At 38.9% G+C, this 18,041-nt stretch overlaps 1 long non-coding RNA gene and 1 pseudogene across 4 annotated transcripts in view; one reads left to right on the top strand and one right to left on the bottom strand.

The window, feature by feature from the left end:
- The window catches only part of LOC131517112 (uncharacterized), a 36,620-nt gene extending 19,219 nt beyond the window's left edge, over nt 1–17,401 (top strand). For 3 of the 4 annotated variants that reach the window (XR_009264401.1, XR_009264402.1, XR_009264403.1), the window contains exons 2-4: nt 3,537–3,625; nt 9,203–9,266; nt 16,404–17,401. This is a non-coding gene — a long non-coding RNA (uncharacterized LOC131517112). The remainder of the gene's footprint in view (nt 1–3,536; nt 3,626–9,202; nt 9,267–16,403) is intronic. The other variant, XR_009264404.1, reaches the window with a different exon arrangement.
- LOC131517111 (large ribosomal subunit protein eL32-like) lies at nt 3,497–7,065 on the bottom strand (annotated as a pseudogene).
- Nucleotides 17,402–18,041: the final 640 nt, after the last annotated feature.

The raw sequence follows: 18,041 nt of genomic DNA, 5'->3' as shown, positions 1-18,041 counted from the left end.
AATATAAGGCTAGTCTTTAATAAAAAGTATCTTAAAAAAAAACAATTATGAGCAACTTCTGGAATTCACTTTGGGTAGCATGTCCAGGGGGTACATTGTTTTACTCTTTTTCTATGGTAGAGCCGATTTAACTTGGGAGTTAAGAAAACTTATGTAACTTCAGAATGTTTCCAGCTAGTGGTTTTATGTAGGACTAGTATTATGCAGTTAAAAACAAAAACAAAAACCTTATAGTCATACAATGTTAATTAACTCATTTAGCAATGTGGGTTGTTATTATTATGATTATTCTTTTGCTTGAAAAATGACCAAGCTATGTAGATCAGGAATCAAAATAATTCAGGTTCTTAGCAATGTTATAAAGTGTTCTTTTTAATAGTTTAGCAATTAATTAAAAGTCTCTTGCATGTGATTCATTAATATTCATTTTTATATTTTGAGACTTAAATATATTTAAATTTTCGTGATCATTAAATGCTTTTAGCTGCATATTGTGTTTAAGTAAGAAAAAAAATCAATTGTAAACGGGCTGAATTCATTTAAGAGAGTGTTTACATTTATATTTCTTTTTAATAAACAAAGTTGTTACATTTAATACATCGTAATTTTGCTAAAGTTGCAAGCATTTTGCTAAAATGTTTTATTTGGTAATGAAAACAATTTCATAAATATTAATAAATCTTCACTTCCTTTACTACTTTCTATCAATTTTTGATTCTTTTTAAAATACAAACATATTATTTATTTTTAATGGAATGAATAAATATATTTAGGATTCAAATTTCCTGTAATGAAACAGAGTTTAAAATCTTCAACAGGATAGTAAACTATTTACTTGGCTTCACTCTGTCTTCTATATGATTTGACAGAACTAAGTAGTGAAAACTAACCAAAACCAGAAATCAACTGAGAGAATATTCAAGAAAGAAAAAGGAAGAGTTGCAGGAAATGATATTTTCCCATCAGTGGATAGGCATGCATATATTAAAGACATAAAAGGCAGCAAGGGGAGAAACAAAAGCTGTATACTGGGGATTCTGCAAGTCTGAATTAACTAAATGGAAAAAAAATGAAATCATTCTGCTTAAACTTGTTCACTAATAAAAGGAGAATTGCTTTTGTTAAATATGCTTGGTGTGATTATCAAGCAAAATTTTTTTTCTCCCAGACATCTATGAATAAAACATGCGTTTGAGCATTAGGTAAACAAACAATAAATGGATGAGTTCAGTTGCAACATAATAACATTTTATTTAGAAAACATATATAATCATATTTGTATTGGCAATCCAAATTTAATGACTTCTTTCAGTAAAATTAAAGTGCCTCACAAATAACATCTTATGCATAAGGATTGCTTATTCTTTGCCCAATTTTTCCTATTTTTTCAAAGAAACAGATTTTTAAGGTCTCTGCTGAACCATACATAAACCAGAGGAAGCACGATTTCTCAGAAAAATAAAATTTGAGTCATCTTAATTTTATGTTACAGATCTTGTAAAAATTTTTTAAAATATATTTCTGGGACTGAGGGAGAAAATGTTCTCAAGGCTGCTATAGCTTGAGCTGATTTGAACAAGGCTCTGTATGCAGCTGAACCAGTCTTTGGCTTATTAGCCATTTCATTAACACAACATCTTCTGTAAACTATGAATGAGAATAAACCATTTACAATAAGGAAAGCAAACAACAGAATGAATTTCCTCTGTTGGTGTTTTATAAGACTGTTAAACAGAAAATGGAGGGAAGAACTCTCTTTAGACGATATCACTTAATTAAGTAAAGCATCCTAATCAGAGTCCCCTCCAATTGTAATGACTGTAGGGAGTCAAGTACATTTCTGTCTATATTAGAGTATCTAACTGCAATGATTTATTGATATTTATTTTAGAAGTACAACACAAAAGCAATAAAAGAGAAGAAGCAGGGAGAGAGGGAACATGCCATTGCTTACTGCAGGTACAATCAGAGCACTTCAGCAAAATTCCTGATTTTCTTTTGGGGGGGGGTTTACTTTCTAAAATCAGAGCACACCTTTAGATGAGAATGGTCCTTTCCTGCATTTGACTTTTCCAAATATTCGCTGTGACGTTTCTTTGTCCATTGGGTGAATCATTGATTCACTTTCTTCACTGCAAGAATCACTGCAAATGAGAGGATGAGCACCTGCTGTTTTCTGCAGTGACATTACTAGATGCATTCTACACTGATTTGAGTCTTAAAGTACAGCTTCTTTGTATGGGAGAGAGATTTGAGGAACGAGAGTAAATATACTGTATAGGCAGACAGACATTGGCCGCCCTCCAAGCTGCACACAGCATAAACCTGTTTATCTGCCACATTTCACAAACCTCAAAAACATGTGAATAAATCAGGCGAGCAACTGGATAAGTGATTCACACTAGGGAATCTAACCAATATTCTGATGAGAGGGTACTATAATGCTAAGACATTGGGGCAAATAGACTTGTAGAAACTGCTAATCAATAAAATTGATTAGTGGTTCAAAGGAGAAAATATTCTACACCAAAACGAATCTAAAGAGGTATCCCAACTCTGTGAACTTCTGTTGGATATTTACGTCCAAGTTATCTGGAGAGTGGGTTCAAAAATATACTGTCACCCATATTATTCCAATAATTGGGGCCAATGTGCATTTGGACTTCAAGTTAGTTATCAAAATACTTTATTTCTGGATACCTGGATCTAAATATCGGAGGCTAGTGCCTTGAAAGCCCCTAATTACACCAACACATATATTCGAAATTAAATTACCGAACACGCTTTGAACCTATTCACTTTGTGAAAGCAAACTTTTCTTAGAAAGTTACATCCTTATAATTGAAGATGAATTGCTTGGTAATAAGTGAATTATGCAAGCAAAGGCATAATTATTGCTACATGACTACTTTTTCTCTTACTTTCTGTTATTTCTAACTCATCTGCTGATCTTTTTTAATGGTTATTGCGCCTCAGCATTTAGTTGTAAAATGGAAGTTCTCATAGGTTTGGGGGCTAACCTCAAAAGTATGCTTTGGTCCTGAAGATCCCTTAAGATTGTTTATGAATTTCATGTTTGGATTATTTCCCTAAACTAGACCTGGTTATAGTCACAGCAAGATGAATTATCCATTTGCTTGTTATGTCTATTAGCTTCCAGTAGAGACCTACCATCTTACTACCAAGAAAGTGTCGTTTTCTCTACATTTGCAAACACAAAATACTATTCCAGAGTGAAGAGGAATCAAATAAGGCATTCCATGACTTTGTTTCCTACGCTGCAGAATAAAAAGGCAAATTGCTAAAACTTTTTGGCCCTGAAAAACCTTATTAGATCAGTAACCTAAGACATCATCTTAGCAACAGGAAGTCATGGAAAAGGTAGGTGGCCCGGAAATTTTGGCAGGTTCAAGATTCTTGGTTAAAGACTTGCCTCCAAAAGGCCTGTTTGAATCTATTGACAATTGTATCTACCAATTTTTTTTTTTTTTTTTTTTTGCCTTGACGTTTTCTCATCTTCTTGCTTCTTGTCTCAGGTTGTTTCTTCAGGATCAGGCACAGAGACTGACTGAATGGCTCCAATGATCAGGATTTGAAAACCTAATATCAGAATCTGCTGTTTTGTGTAAGTTGGCCCTAAGCAGTCTCTTCTTTAGCAATAGGACACTTACACAATATGGGGGCATCTTCTTCACTTCTCCCTGACCTTGTAAAATATGACACAAACTTGTGGGCAGTCAAGAGTGATATTAAAATTGTTGGCAATTTCGGGGTGCCTGGTGACTAGTTGATTGAGTGTCCTACTTTGGCTCAGGTCATGATGTCACAGTTTGTGGGTTCAAGCCCTGCATCAGGCTCTGTGCTGACAGCTCAGAGCCTGGAGCCTGCTTTGAATTCTGTGTCTCCCTCTGTCTCTGCACCTCTCCCACTCACACTGTCTCTTTTTCTCTCAAAAATAAATAAACATTTAAAAAAATTATTGGCAATCTCATCAGTCTGAAGGCTAAACACATTGATTTTTATAATCCCAGAAAATTTTACCTAGTTTTCTAAATGTGTTGAATTTTTAATTTATGTCCACAAAGCTAAAGCTGATTCTGTGAACCTCAATTAAAGTCAATCACAACCACAAAGAACTCTTTGGAAGAGTTTTCTTTTTCTTTTCTTTTCTCTTATTTTTTCTTTTCTTTTGTGGTTTTATGGTTTTATTAACACAAATACAACATGCACATAAGTTGTCTGTCTATTCATTTTCTTCACTGCACAGCCTGGCATTGGGATTGGTGACTCTGATGGCCAGCTCAGCTGCTCTTTCCACAATGGCTTTGCAGTTCTTGGAGGAGACACTGTGAGCAATCTGTGCACAGTAAGATATTATTGCACATCAGCAGCTCTTCAAGATCCTCGATGTTGTGGACTAGGAACTTCCGGAAGCCACTGGGCAGCATGTGCTTTGCTTTCTTGTTGCTCCCATAACCAATGGTGGGCATCAGGATCTGGTCCGTGAATCTTCTGAGAACTCCATATTGTCAATGCCTCTGGGTTTCCACCAGTTGCACTTAATTTTGACTTATCTATGGTCTGACTGTTTCCAGAAGAACTTCTTGGTCCTCTTTTTAACCATCTTGGGCTTCACAGGAGGTCTGAGGGCGGCCATGATCCAGAGTAGGAGACGGCTGCCACTTCCATGGGCAGGTCGAAGAAGGGCTGGAGGATTTCTAAAGTAGTGGCTTTTCTAAGTAAGAAATGATCATTAAATCTTGTGTAATCTGTACACCATGGGAACCTAAGAATTAACAGGTTTAATCATATTTTGTAATCAATATTTGTAATCATATTTGCAATCAATACAGACAGCATATAGAATTAAAAAAAAATTGTTTCTTGCTTCCTAGCCTCCCACAATCCCATTCTCTAGTAGTAGCCATTAATAATAATTTCTCATATTTTTAAAAAAGTTCATCCATTTATTTTGAGAGAGAGAGAGGGAGAGGGGCAGAGAGAGAAAGAGAATCTCAAGCAGGCTCTGCACCACCAATGTTGGGCTTGAACCCACAAACTGTGAGACCATGGCCTGAGCTGAATTCAGGAGTCAGAAGCTTAACCGACTGATCCACCCAGGTACCCCAAGTTTCTCATATATTTTAAGAGGCTTTAAATTTTTTTCCCTTTCTTAAGTAATCTCTACACCCAATGTGGGGCTTGAACTCACAACCCTGAGGTCAGGAATCACATGCTTTACCAACTGAACCAGCCAGGCACCCCAATTAATAGACTTTTACATTCATATGCAAGCATGTGTTATTTTAAGTCACAAATAAATCATATAATATATCTACTCTTCTGAATTTGCTTTTATTTGATTAGCAGTGTTTTTGGCTATCATTCCATTCCCTACATAGGAGTCTATTTCATTCTTCTAGCAGCTGCACAGGATACCAAACAATATGCTATCATGGATATAACCATTCCCATATTGATGGACACTGAAGTTATTTTTTGTCTTTCTGTTTTTTCAAATAATACTTTAGCAAACATGTGCACATTTTTGTGTTTTTCTAAGTGTATTCATAGAATTAAATGCCTGAAGTGAAATTGCTATATAAAAACACACGTTCACAAGTTTTGAATGCTGTTGCCACCTTATTGGTACAACCAAAACATTGCACCAGTTTACTTTTCACTGTAAGTTTTTGAGAGGCAGGGATTTTGGAAACAGGCTTAGCTGAGTTCTGTGTGTTACGTTATCTGCCTGCCATTCCATCTCTTGAAACCTGATTAAACACAGTTGAGGGGCAGCAGGGATGGTTAGCGATGACCTAGTGCAGAGAGAGTGCCCCTATGACTTAGGAGCTGGGAGAGCAGTGATGGCTGGGGAGGGACAGCACCGGGGCAGGGAGGGAAAGAGCTGGGAAGTATGGCTGCCCGTCAGTTTAGGAAAAGTCTGAGTTTTCACCAAGTCTCTTCGCTAGCAGCTTTCCAGACAAGTGAGGGGGCTGCAGAGCAGAATTAAGAGCCATTCACATAGACTGTCATAAAAATGGAAAAGAAGGTGAATTAGAACCATGTTACACAGACACACTCACACACACACACACACACACACTTCTCTGTTCAGATTCCAGTCCAGGTGTGCATTCACCTTTACACCCTGTCTTGGTCTGGGTTGCTAGGGAAGGACTGTTCTCTGACATTCCTGGCTGATCTTCACCAGGCAGGAGTGCTCCAGGCTCCCTCTCTATTTTACCATTAAGCTTCTCTGCGTGTGGATAACCCGGAAAACACACATGACATTGTCCTAGTTCCTGGATCTGAAGAAACATCTTCATCCTTGAAACTTCTACTCCTTATTCAATATTTTCATTCGGCCTGGCATTTTATAAGTCCCATTTTCATCCTTAAAATAGAAACTTAGAAGTGCCTCTTCATCTATACCCTAGATCTCAGCCTTTTAAATTGAGGGGTTACTTTAATGTTCTCAAGGTTATAGTTACACTAGGAAGTTTATTTTGTATTCAACATTAGCATGCCAGGTAGTATGGTAGGGGCTGTGGATGCAAAGATGAATGAGACACGGTTCTGCCTTCTAGAAGCTCATAAAATAATGAGGAGATAGCACAAACTAAAACACACACCACTCTTTGATAAATGTTAAAACAGAGGTTTTTTTTAAAATTTTTTAATGTTTATTCATTTTTGAGAGAGAGAGAAACAGACAGAGTGTGACTGGGGGAAGGGCAGAGAGAGAGGGAGACACAGAATCCGAAGCAGGCTCCAGGGTCCAAGCTGTCAGCACAAAGCCTGATGCGGGGCTTGAACTCACAAACCATGAAATCATGACCTGAGCTGAAGTCAGATGCTCAACCAAGCCACGCAGGTGCCCCAAAACAGAGGTATTTAATCAAAATTATATGAAGTATCTGTATCCTGCAGATATACTTGTACACGTACAAAAGGACACACAAGCCAGAGTTGTTCGCTGCAGATGTTTGTGATACTAAGAGTTAAAAAAACATCCTGAGCATCTGTCAACAAGGGCACTATATGGTTTAATAAGTGCTGTCTATGTACTGATATAGTGTAGTCTTCAGGAGCTATATATATGCATGTGTATATATGTATGTGTGTGTGTGTGTGTGTGCGTGTATACATATATACATTTAATATATATATATATATATATATATATATATATATATATAAAAGTTTATTTCTTTATTTATTTTGGGAGAAAAAAAAGAGAGCAGCATAAGCAGGGGACGGGGAGACAGAGGAGAGAGAGAATCCCAAGCAGGCTCCATGCAGTGAGTGCAGAGCCCAATTCAGGGCTCAATTTTGTGAACCGTGAGATCATGATCTAAGCCGAAGTTGGACACTTAACCTACTGAGCCCACCCAGGTGCCCCTGGGATATATTTTTATATGAAAAAAGCAAGCTGCAGAACATGTATGTTGCCTCCCATATAAGAAATGTAGAAAAATAAGAATATGTATTAATGTTTGCTTATATATGCATAAAAAGACCCCTTAAGTGGAAGACCCCTTAAGAAACCAATGCGGAGTGCCTGGGTGGCTCCGTTGGTTAAGAGTCCCACCCTTGATATCGGCTCAGGGTTGTGAAACTGAGCCCTGCATCAGGCTCAGTGCTGAGCATGGAGGTTGCTTGGGATTCTCTCACTCCTTCTCTCTCTGCCTCTCCCCTGCTCTCTCTCTCTCTCTCTCTCTCAAAATAAATGAACTTAAAAAAAAATGAAAGCAATGCAAGTGCTAATCTATAGGGTGGGAGTGGGCATCAGGGATTACTGAGTGGATGGGAAAAGGAGGCGAAACAGATTCTCAGTGTATACCTTTTTATATCATTTTAAGTTTTGAGCCATGTGAATGTATTATTTAAAATTATATTAAATAAATTTAAGTTGTAAAATAAAATTCCCCCTCTCAGAGCTTTGAATTCTCTGAGGTCTTTGCAAATGCTTAGCTATGTTTACTTGGGATAAAGAACATTACAGCGGACTGGACAGGGAGGCTCTGAACACGAGAAAGAAGCCTTTTTAGAGACTGCTGGATTTTTCTTACTACATTCTTAGACCCACTCTTTCATGAAAATGATTTGGAGCAGAATGAGGAAGAAGAATACCTTTCTCTACAAAGTTTTCAGAGATGGGATATCTTACAAACAGTATATCTGTCTGACACAGGAACAGTTTTAGAAGTAGATTTCATTCTTTAAATTTCCTGCAGATAAGGCTGTTTAGAGTGGCCCCCTCTGGTTTCTCATGATAGTTTTATAGGAAAGACATGATTTGCCCATACCTTCAGTTGATCTGCTTAAGTCATAAAATGGAACAATGTGAAAATTTTCTTCTTTAAGCTTTAAATAATGGCCTCATGCTGAGTTACAAATAAGAGAGATTGGCTGCCTTGCCACAGAAATGCTACTTTTCTTTGACAAGGACGTGACTCTGTAAATTTTTCAGAACACCACATTCAGGTGAGTTGGAGAAAGATAGTGGGATAGAATTAGTTTTGAGAATTCGCTGGTCATTTCCATGAACTGAAATTATGCAGTTATGAAATAAGGAGGTAGAGAATAAATAACAAGAAAAACAATGTTGATGATGATTTCGTGAGTATAAGAGACAGTGTTAGAAGTTTGTTGAAGAGTGATAGAATCATCACACAAGCCACACTGGGCCAGAAAAGGCCATGGGTGTTGAGGAGGGATTTTACTCCCCAATATATCTCAGCACCGATTCTCCTCGCCACTATTACCGCTACTATTACTGTCCCTGCCTTTTCAGTTCATTTTAGCCATTTTTGCCCATATGACTACACCCAAGTGGTAAGCTCTGGTTACCTGGGAAGCTAGTGGTAAGTGTGTGGAAACATGGAGGTGGGTGCCCATGAAGGCCAGTGACTCACCACCTTCCATTCACCAGTTTCTGTCATTGCCTCCTCCCTCCCCCTCCCCCACCCAATATCATTTGCTCTTTCAGCTGGCTTCAAATCACTCCTGTGGAAAGGGTCTGAAAAATTTAGATTTCGATTTAGAACACATGAGCATGTTAAGGAAGCTATTGCCAGCAATCAGAGCCACTTGTGACATCACATCAATAAAAGACATTCAGGTGAGAGACAATAATGACTATAGGTATTTAGCCCAAATGTATGTGAGTTTTAACCTTTAAATGCATTTCCTTTAGCAGCTACTTGAAATACTTTATCAGTGAAAGTCTTGACTCAGCAAACATACATGTAAGAACGTGGGTAAGTAGACTTATACACCTTAACAAAACGATGGCTTTATGTGTATTCCCTTTGTAATTAAAATTTTTAAAAAAATATTTATTTATTTTTGAGGGGGGGCGCAGAGAGAGACGGAGACACAGAATCCAAAGCAGGCTCCAGACTCTGAGCTGTCAGCACAGAGCCCGACATGGTGCTCAAACCCACAAACTGAGAGATCATAACCTCAGCCAAAGTAGGATGCCCAACTGACCGAGCCACCCAGGTGCCCCACTCCCTTTGTAATTCTAACTAAATATTGCAGTAAGTGGTTCTGATTTTAAATACTAAGTATATGGGCATTTATTACATACAATATGAAAATACTTCAGGGGTCTTATGATTAATGCCATAGTATTTAGGCACAGTTTATAGAGACGTTCAAAGACAAAAGGCCCAAGCAGATGATGAAACACATGAAAAAGATATGTTCTTAATGTTCTCAACCTGGGACTCAATCCAGACTTGCTCATATCATCCCAGGTCCAGCTCCTGGCTTATCAGGAATGTTCCCAAGCAAATATTCTCTGCACCTGGCCCAAGGTTGCCCTGTGGATTAATCTCTATGGTAGGGTTGACAGAGAAAATACAGCATGCCAGCTAATTTTAATTTCAGGTAAGTAAATCATAACTTACAGCCTAAATATGTCTCAAATATTGCATCCAACATACATAAGGCAGACATATGCCCTAGCTCCTATGTGCTTACTCTCTGAGACAAGATACCTCGCAGGTTTGAAACCCTCAAATCCAGAATTTCAATCTAGCCTAATCGTTTGATTCTCCTTTTGGATACTGCCTCACCCTCTATTGTTTAGGCTTGCTTTCTCTAAATGGACCATTTTATTCATAGTGCATATTTTCAAATATTTTAAACACTAGTAACTGGAGAGAGACATTAGCTACTTTGGAACAATTATAATAGAGTTTTAGATAAAATTATAAAACTGACTTTATTCCCCACCTCCAGCCCCCACCCCACCAATTTAGATTTTTCAAAGGCATGTCTTTAGGATTTGATGCTAGATTTAAAAGTGTGGACAGATGTGGAATAAGATAGAAGGGCTCCTTTCAGACTAAGTTTGTACCCCTGGCTTATTCTCGTGGAGTTGTGATAAAGATAGCTACTCAAAGATTTCATTTGCAATTTTTGGACTCAAGTCAAACGCCACCACTACTAAAATCCAGCAACGAAGGAAATGGAATAGCAGCGTGGTAGAATAAATAAAAAATGTAGAGCTGGCAGATTTGGGATTGAAGCCTGGCTCTGGACCCGAACTAGCTGAAAGATCCCAGGAAAGTCCTTCAGTTTCCAGAAACCTCAGTTTACCCCCCAATAACATGGGGATCATAGGGCAACTATTAAGAGAGATACTGTGGATAGGAATGATTTGGAAACTTTAAGCCCAGACTAGACTAGATGTTTGCAGTGGTGATGATGATGATGATGATGATGATGATGATAAAAATGGTGGCCAAAAGATGTAAAGAGGCATTAGAGAAAGTCAGTTATTAAAGAGATACTTTAATTTAGATTCTGAAATGTTTACTTCCTACTCAGTTCACAAATATACAGGTTGGAAAAAGGAAAAACACCCAATAACACCAAAGTCAGTCCAATTCCATATACTTTTGGAAGAAAGCTTACTAAAAGATTTTGAGTCAAAAAATGAGATGTTTAGGGTAGAAATATTTTATTTATTTAAGATCACATCAGAAAATGGATAACAGAAAGGCACACTGAGAAACACTTGTTTAAAGCCTTTTACTTTTATTTTGGGTCAACAGTCATTCAACAACCAGCCTATTTATTTTGTAAGAGCCTCAGAAATATTTATTATTATTATTATTATTATTATTGTTATCTAACATAGCAGCTGGGAGTGTTCAATACACAGAGAAGGCTTTCATGAGGTACCAAGTATAACCATTTGCCCAGTGGTAAAGCAGAGGGAGCAAAAGAAGAGATTTGACCAGAGGTCCTCTCCTTCCCTTTAGCACTTCCACTCCTCACTCAAAGAGAATGCTGAAGGCTACAGGAGGACTAAGCCATGAGGGAACTGGATGTCAACTCTGACTGAAGAGTATTCATCCTTGTTTAACTTTATCTCACTTTTATTTATTTATTTTTTTAAATTTGTTTATTTATTTATTTATTTATTAAGTTTCTTAAGTTTATTAAATTTATCTGCACCTGTGTGCAAGCGGAGGAGGGACAGAGAGAATCCCAAGCAGGCTCTGTGCTGTCAGTACAGAGCTGGATGTGGGGCTCGAATCCACAAACTGTGAGATCATGACCTGTGTTGAAATCAAAAGTTGGCCGCTCAGTGGACCGAGCCACCCAGACACCCCTAATTTTACTTCACTTTTAACTGCACAACCAATACATGTGTGTTACAGAAAATTAGAGAGTGTAGATAAGCAGAAAGGTGAATAATGTAATAGTCACCCCTAACTCTTCCCTACAGAAATTTGGAATACTCATTTGGGTTGCCCTATGTCCCCACATGTGCAATTAAACCATGAGGGATCAGAATTTATCCTACTTCGTCTGAACCCAGCAGAGAAGCCCTTTCTGGTGTTCTGCTCTGAGGGATTTCTTAACAAGTACATTTCAACCAAGGCTTAAAGTGGTAGAGTAAGCATAAGCCCCACTAATGTTATTCTGTAATGACAGGACAGGATAGAAATTAAGCCACTAGATTTAAAAATTACACTTCTCATACTTTCTTTATCTCCCTTTATAGAACTCCCTAAATTTCTGAACAAAAGACAACGCTTTCCTGCAGAGATTCAGAATATAAATGAGTGCTAAGAGCCTTTGACGTCAAGGGTTCACCAAATCCTGAGCTCCATTTCCTACAGAGTCTCAAAGTGTTTTTCTGTCACTTACTTCCACACTTGGTCTTGAGTCTAAGTGAGATGGAGTCCCAGCTCTAGGCTAAAAATGTCCCCACCTCTAGAATTCAGAATCATCTAACCTTGCCTGAGACAAAGAGGGGCAGAGAGTCAAGTGGAAAAAGCACAGCTCAGTTACAAGCCATAGTGTTGGAGCAGAGTAGTGACTCAAGTACCTCAGGGTCAGTCATATTGGCCCCAGGCCCAGATTTCCATGGACTCATTTCTGGGTCCTGGAAGAGAGAGAGGACTGTGAATAGAAACTAGAAGACCCATTTTTACCCAAACCTCTTGAGACTTCGAAGAGCTAGCCAATATTACTTTGGTAACATCTGATGCAGAGAGAAAATGGAAAGGTATTTTCCATTGTGCCACAGACCTCTGAGCAGCATTGGCCCATCTGGTGCTCTAGGGGTTTGAGGTGGCACCCAGCATAAGTGCAGTGGTGGTGCCCAGAAGAGGGGTGGATGCCCTGGTGATAATGCAGAGGGCAGTGGTTCCCAGAGAGGCACAGGCATGGGGAAGCCCTGAAAAGCAGTGGGACCTAGCAGGGAGACAGCAGTATTAAGTTTAGAGTAGACATGGTTGTACCTGCAAAATGCAGTGGTACCTAACAGAGCATAAAAGCATAAAAATGGCATCTTCCACAGTAACTATAACCAAGCATAAGACACAATCCAAGGTTGTGTGCGTGCGTGAGCGCGCACATGCACGCGTGTGTGTAAGAGGGCAAACTCTAGAGCAGGCTCCATTTCAGCTATCATACCTATTTCCTCTTCCCTAAAACCAGTCCCATAGGTTGTTACTAAAATAATAAAATGATGGTCTTTCCTGGCATTTGACTAAGCTACTCATAGACTCAAAGTCTTCCTCAAAGCCTATAGAACTTGGACTGGATTCAGGCGTCGCCACTTCCCACTCCAGAATTTCTGGGCTAATAGTACTATTTACCTTGTATGGTTGTTAGGAGGATTACAATGTAGTACTTGAAAAAGGCTTAGAACAGCACTGGGTACATGTTAGCCCTCCTCAGTATGAAGTCTAGTATGAATGCTGTCTAAATTTGCCTCCCAAACAGGCCCCATTTGCGACCTAGTGCGTGGTGAGAGAGACTTACGCTTAACTTGTGACTCATAATTTACTAGCTGTAAGTCCTTAGACAAATTAATTGACTTCTTGGTAATGTGAAGTAATTCCACAAATGTGAAGCACATTGTATGCCAGACATTGTACCAGGTGCTGTAGACCCACAGACGGACAGGCACCTTGAACACCACCTTGCTGCAAAGCACTCAATGCCTGGGGGTGGGAGGCAGGCAACTAAACACACAAAAATAATAGAGCTGTAAGGATAGCACACTCATCCGGCTTGAGTTAGATCAATAGTTAATAGATTAATCAAACAAGTCAATAAAGTGGAGAATCATTAAAAAAATGTTATCTACATGCTTTAATTGTTCTATTTCAACATAAACAGTTTAGAGGTTGCCAGGGAACCGGGGAGGGGAGAATGAGGAATGATTACTTAAGGAGTGTTTTTCTGGGGTGATGAGAAAGTTTTGAAACTAGAGAGACTTGATGGTTGCACAACATTGTGAATGCACTAAATGCCACTGAATTGTACACTTCAAGATGGTTAATTGCATGTTATGTGAATATCACCTCAATAAAATATTATATAAATGTGCATTATTTTACCAATCTTTCAATGTATGGCTAAGGACTCTTCTTGAGGTACATGCCTAGAACTGAAGCCCCAGGTCATCTTTCTGGCATAAACCACACCCAGAAAATATATATTATATATTATTTCCAGTTTTAATTTCTTTAAACTGGGCATCATCTTCTTCATCTTAAAAATATTAACCACCTATTGCTTATAGTGTTACACGCTATTTGTGGAGAACTACATAGATTTGATCACTGCATTTTAAAAGTTTACAGTCCAAGAAAGACTGATGCAGGCATGCATGCTTAAGATTCACCAGACGTACTGTACCAGTACATTTCTGAGAGCAGCCTGCTTGGTTCTGTGACTTCCTCCCCGCTTTCCCTCTTGACCCTTATTACCTTCCTGGCCCCCAGCACTGCCTCACGTCCTCGACCACCCCCCCATTGAATACCCTGCCCTTGATGAGTGGGGGTGGTGGGTGGCACTGGTTTGAAGAGCTTACCAGATCTCCCAGAGCCAGCCAGCCTGGAGTTGTGTTTGCAAACACAGGCCCTGACTGTGGCTGTCAGACCTCCCAGACACTATCTGCTGCCCATCTGTCACCACCATCTTCAGGTGCCGTGTTCATCTGGCTGGGCTGCCTACTACCACCCTCCACTGCAGCTGTCCCCAGTACCTGCCTCCCTGATACCACAAGAAAGCACATCTAGACTCCAGGAACAAATGATCCTTATCTGCCTCATTCCCACTGAAGATACATTACTCACAACAGCATATATGTAGTGAGTGCTCACTGTCATTCATTTAATTGTTGGCTCTTCCATTCCTGGCCGTGACAAGGGATATGCTATAACCTACTCCTGAAAAGATTCGATGACACGTGTGGACAAATGTATTAGCACATTATCACTGGCATCAAAACTAATGCCCCCTGTGGACCCAGAACAGGCCTACAGGAGAGGAAAGCAGAAAGCAGAAAACCTACCTGCCTCACTGCTTCTGTGCCAAGTCCAGGAATGGTGTTTGCCTTGCTACATCTGTAAGCCAGCAACAAAGGAGGAGGCCATTAGAGGTCAAGGTCTTGTCTTAAGAATATTCATTAAAATAAAGGCACTGGCTTCATTCTTAGGCAGATTCTCATCCTGTGGAGTATCTAGTCCTTTTGACTAATATTTTTGTTCTTCTTGAGTCTGATCTGGATCTGTTCTAATGTGTTTCAGCTATGAGGGTAGTGGAAGTAAATTAAAAAGAAATTTAAATAGCTTCTCATCCCCTAAATTGGTTTCATACTAATATGACCCTAAATCTGAAAGTTTTTGATGATCTGGCTACTGCAGTCATCCATATGAACTCTCTTACTGCTGACTGAGAGTTAATTATCATCAAATACCCATCCACCGAGGGTCAGTTACAAGTTGGGACAACTGTGGTGAATAATACAAATGTGGGGTGCCTGGGTGGCTCAGTTGGTTGGGCGGCCAACTTTGGCTCAGGTCATGATCTCGTTGTCTGTGAGTTTGAGCCCCGTGTTGGGCTCTGTGCTGACAGCTCAGAGCCTGGAAGCTGCTTCTGATTCTGTGTCTCCCTCTCTCTCTACCCCTTCCCTGCTTGCTCTCTTTCTCTCTCTCTCTCTCTCTCTCTATCAAAAATAATAAAAAACATTAAAAAATTAATAATACAAATGCAATTTATTTTACTGTTTACTCTCTCATGTCAGAGTGATCAGCTAGTAAAACAAAAATTATAGATAAGTACTTAAAAAATTTTTGTTTGTAATGTTTCTGTCCCATCCATATGAAATTTAAACTTTTTTCAAATGTAATTTACTACTAATATACCCTGTGCCTGAATCACATAATTACGTCCTCTTCCCACTTACCCATAAATGTGTTTGAATTGGTAATGTTCATAAATATGTTTGAATAAATTTTCATATGGTTGAAGATGATAACAGTTTCCCATTTGTGGTGAATATTCTTTTGTTTTTATTGTTACTTTGTTGTTTAGAAGTTTAAAATTTTTTATAACTACATTTGACCATTTTATTCCACTTCACATTTCTTTTCTTGCTTCAATTATAAGAAGATTATCACCTTAAAGTTAATTAAGGGACTAAAACCTCTAATTTTCCCTGAGGATTCCATTCCCCACCATCCTTGAGATCTTACACTGACATTCTCTGGGCCTGGGAGTCCACGCCCCATAACTCTTCAATATATTATTTTCACAAAGGTTGAACACTTGTGTTATGACTTTATTGTTTTAAATTTAATTTAATTAAAAATTTTAAATTGAATTTTATTTTTTTTTTTTAATTCTCAAGTTAGTTAACATACAGTGTAGTCTTGGCTTCAGGAGTAGAACCCAGTGATTCAGCTCTTGTATATGACACCCAGTGCTCATCCCGAAAAGTGCTCTCCTTAATGCCTGTCACCCATTTAACCCACCTCCTACCCCCATCAACTCTCAGTTTGTTCTTTGTATTTAAGAGTTCTTTATGGTTTGCCTTCCTCTCTGTTTTTATTTTATTTTTCCTATGACTTTAACAGAGCAGTTACCTACAGAGTCCATTGTTCACCTGTTTATCCTGGATTTAGAACTATTTCTTATGTTTGCTGATGTCTGAGAGGCTATGGCTTACTCCATTTATACCCAGGTTGGTATACACATTCACTCATTTCTTCATTCATTTACACATTTATTTATTCATTCACTTTGTTATTTGTGGCATACAGATGCGTATGTAGCCCTCAGTGAGCCCTGCTTTCTGGTGTTTACCCATGTGTGTGGGCAGGACATATGACTTGCTTCTAACCAACAGAATATAGTAAAGGTGACGAAATGTCCCCTCTGTGATTGATTACATAATAAAGACTCTGTCTTGTTCGAAGACTCAATCTAGAGAGTGTCCTTGCTGGCTTGATGAGATAAGCGGCCATGTTGGGGAAAACCCCATGGTGAGAAACTGTGGACAGTTTCCAGACAACAGCCAGGAAGAAGCTGGGATCCTTGATCTTAGAGCTGCCGGGAAATGAATTCTGCCAAGAATGTGAGTGAACTTGGAAGGTATTTCTTCCCCAGTTGAGCCTCCAGGTGGGAACACAGTCCAGATGATACCTTGCTTGCAGTCTTGTGAGACCGTAAGTAGAGGGACCATCTAAGCCATGCCTTCACCTGTAGAAACTGTGAAATGATAAATGGCTATTGCTTTTAGCTACTAAGTATGTGTTAATTTGTTGTGCAGCTATAGAAAATGAATACACTGTGCTGTGCTAACTACCATATAGGCCTTCTCTCAGTACCTGAAGTAGCCTCATGAGCCTGACACTAATATTATTCCCATTTTACAGATGAAGAAACTGAGGCTCAGGAACTGAATGCAGAATGTCCTGCTCTCAACCACTGAACTATCATGCTATGTTTCATTTTTAATGTATTTCATTATTTCACAAATTCAAATTTATCATGGTTTAAAACTTATCTCCTGAACATGCCAACTGTATTTACAAAAAGGCCTACTAGGCACACCTAGTACACAAAATAAATGTTTCTAAATTTTTTTTTTCAACGTTTTTTATTTATTTTTGGGACAGAGAGAGACAGAGCATGAACGGGGGAGGGGCAGAGAGAGAGGGAGACACAGAATCAGAAACAGGCTCCAGGCTCCAAGCCATCAGCCCAGAGCCTGACGCGGGGCTCGAACTCACGGACCGCGAGATCGTGACCTGGCTGAAGTCGGACGCTTAACCGACTGCGCCACCCAGGCGCCCTTAAATGTTTTTATAAATGCAACATTACAAGGAACTTTTATTTTGTGCTACATTTTTACCATGTATCTCACAGAAATAATATTAGATTCATGAATAGAAAAGTTTCTATTTTCTGTTAAAGTAGTGATAGACTGCATCACTAAAATAGTGATAGACTGTAAACTATTTAGAAGGGAGAATAATTATGGCTGATATAAGCCCCAGATTTGTGGGAATTGATTTGGAGTTAAAACAGTCAAGTAAACATCCATTAGAATGTGCTGGATCTTACTGCAGGACAAAAACGTTTCATCTTGGGTCCTACCTTTCCCATTTATGTTCAGGTATAGGGAAACATTAGGAAGTGGGGAGATTGAGAAATACTTAAAAGAAAAACAACAACAACTAAAGTCCTATTTGGATCAGTGCTCTGAGAAT

Source organism: Neofelis nebulosa, chromosome 7 (assembly GCF_028018385.1).
Source record: "Neofelis nebulosa isolate mNeoNeb1 chromosome 7, mNeoNeb1.pri, whole genome shotgun sequence".
Lineage (NCBI taxonomy): Eukaryota > Metazoa > Chordata > Mammalia > Carnivora > Felidae > Neofelis > Neofelis nebulosa.
The sequence above is the reverse complement of the archived record's forward strand: the minus strand, read 5'-3'. Positions and strand labels throughout refer to the sequence as shown.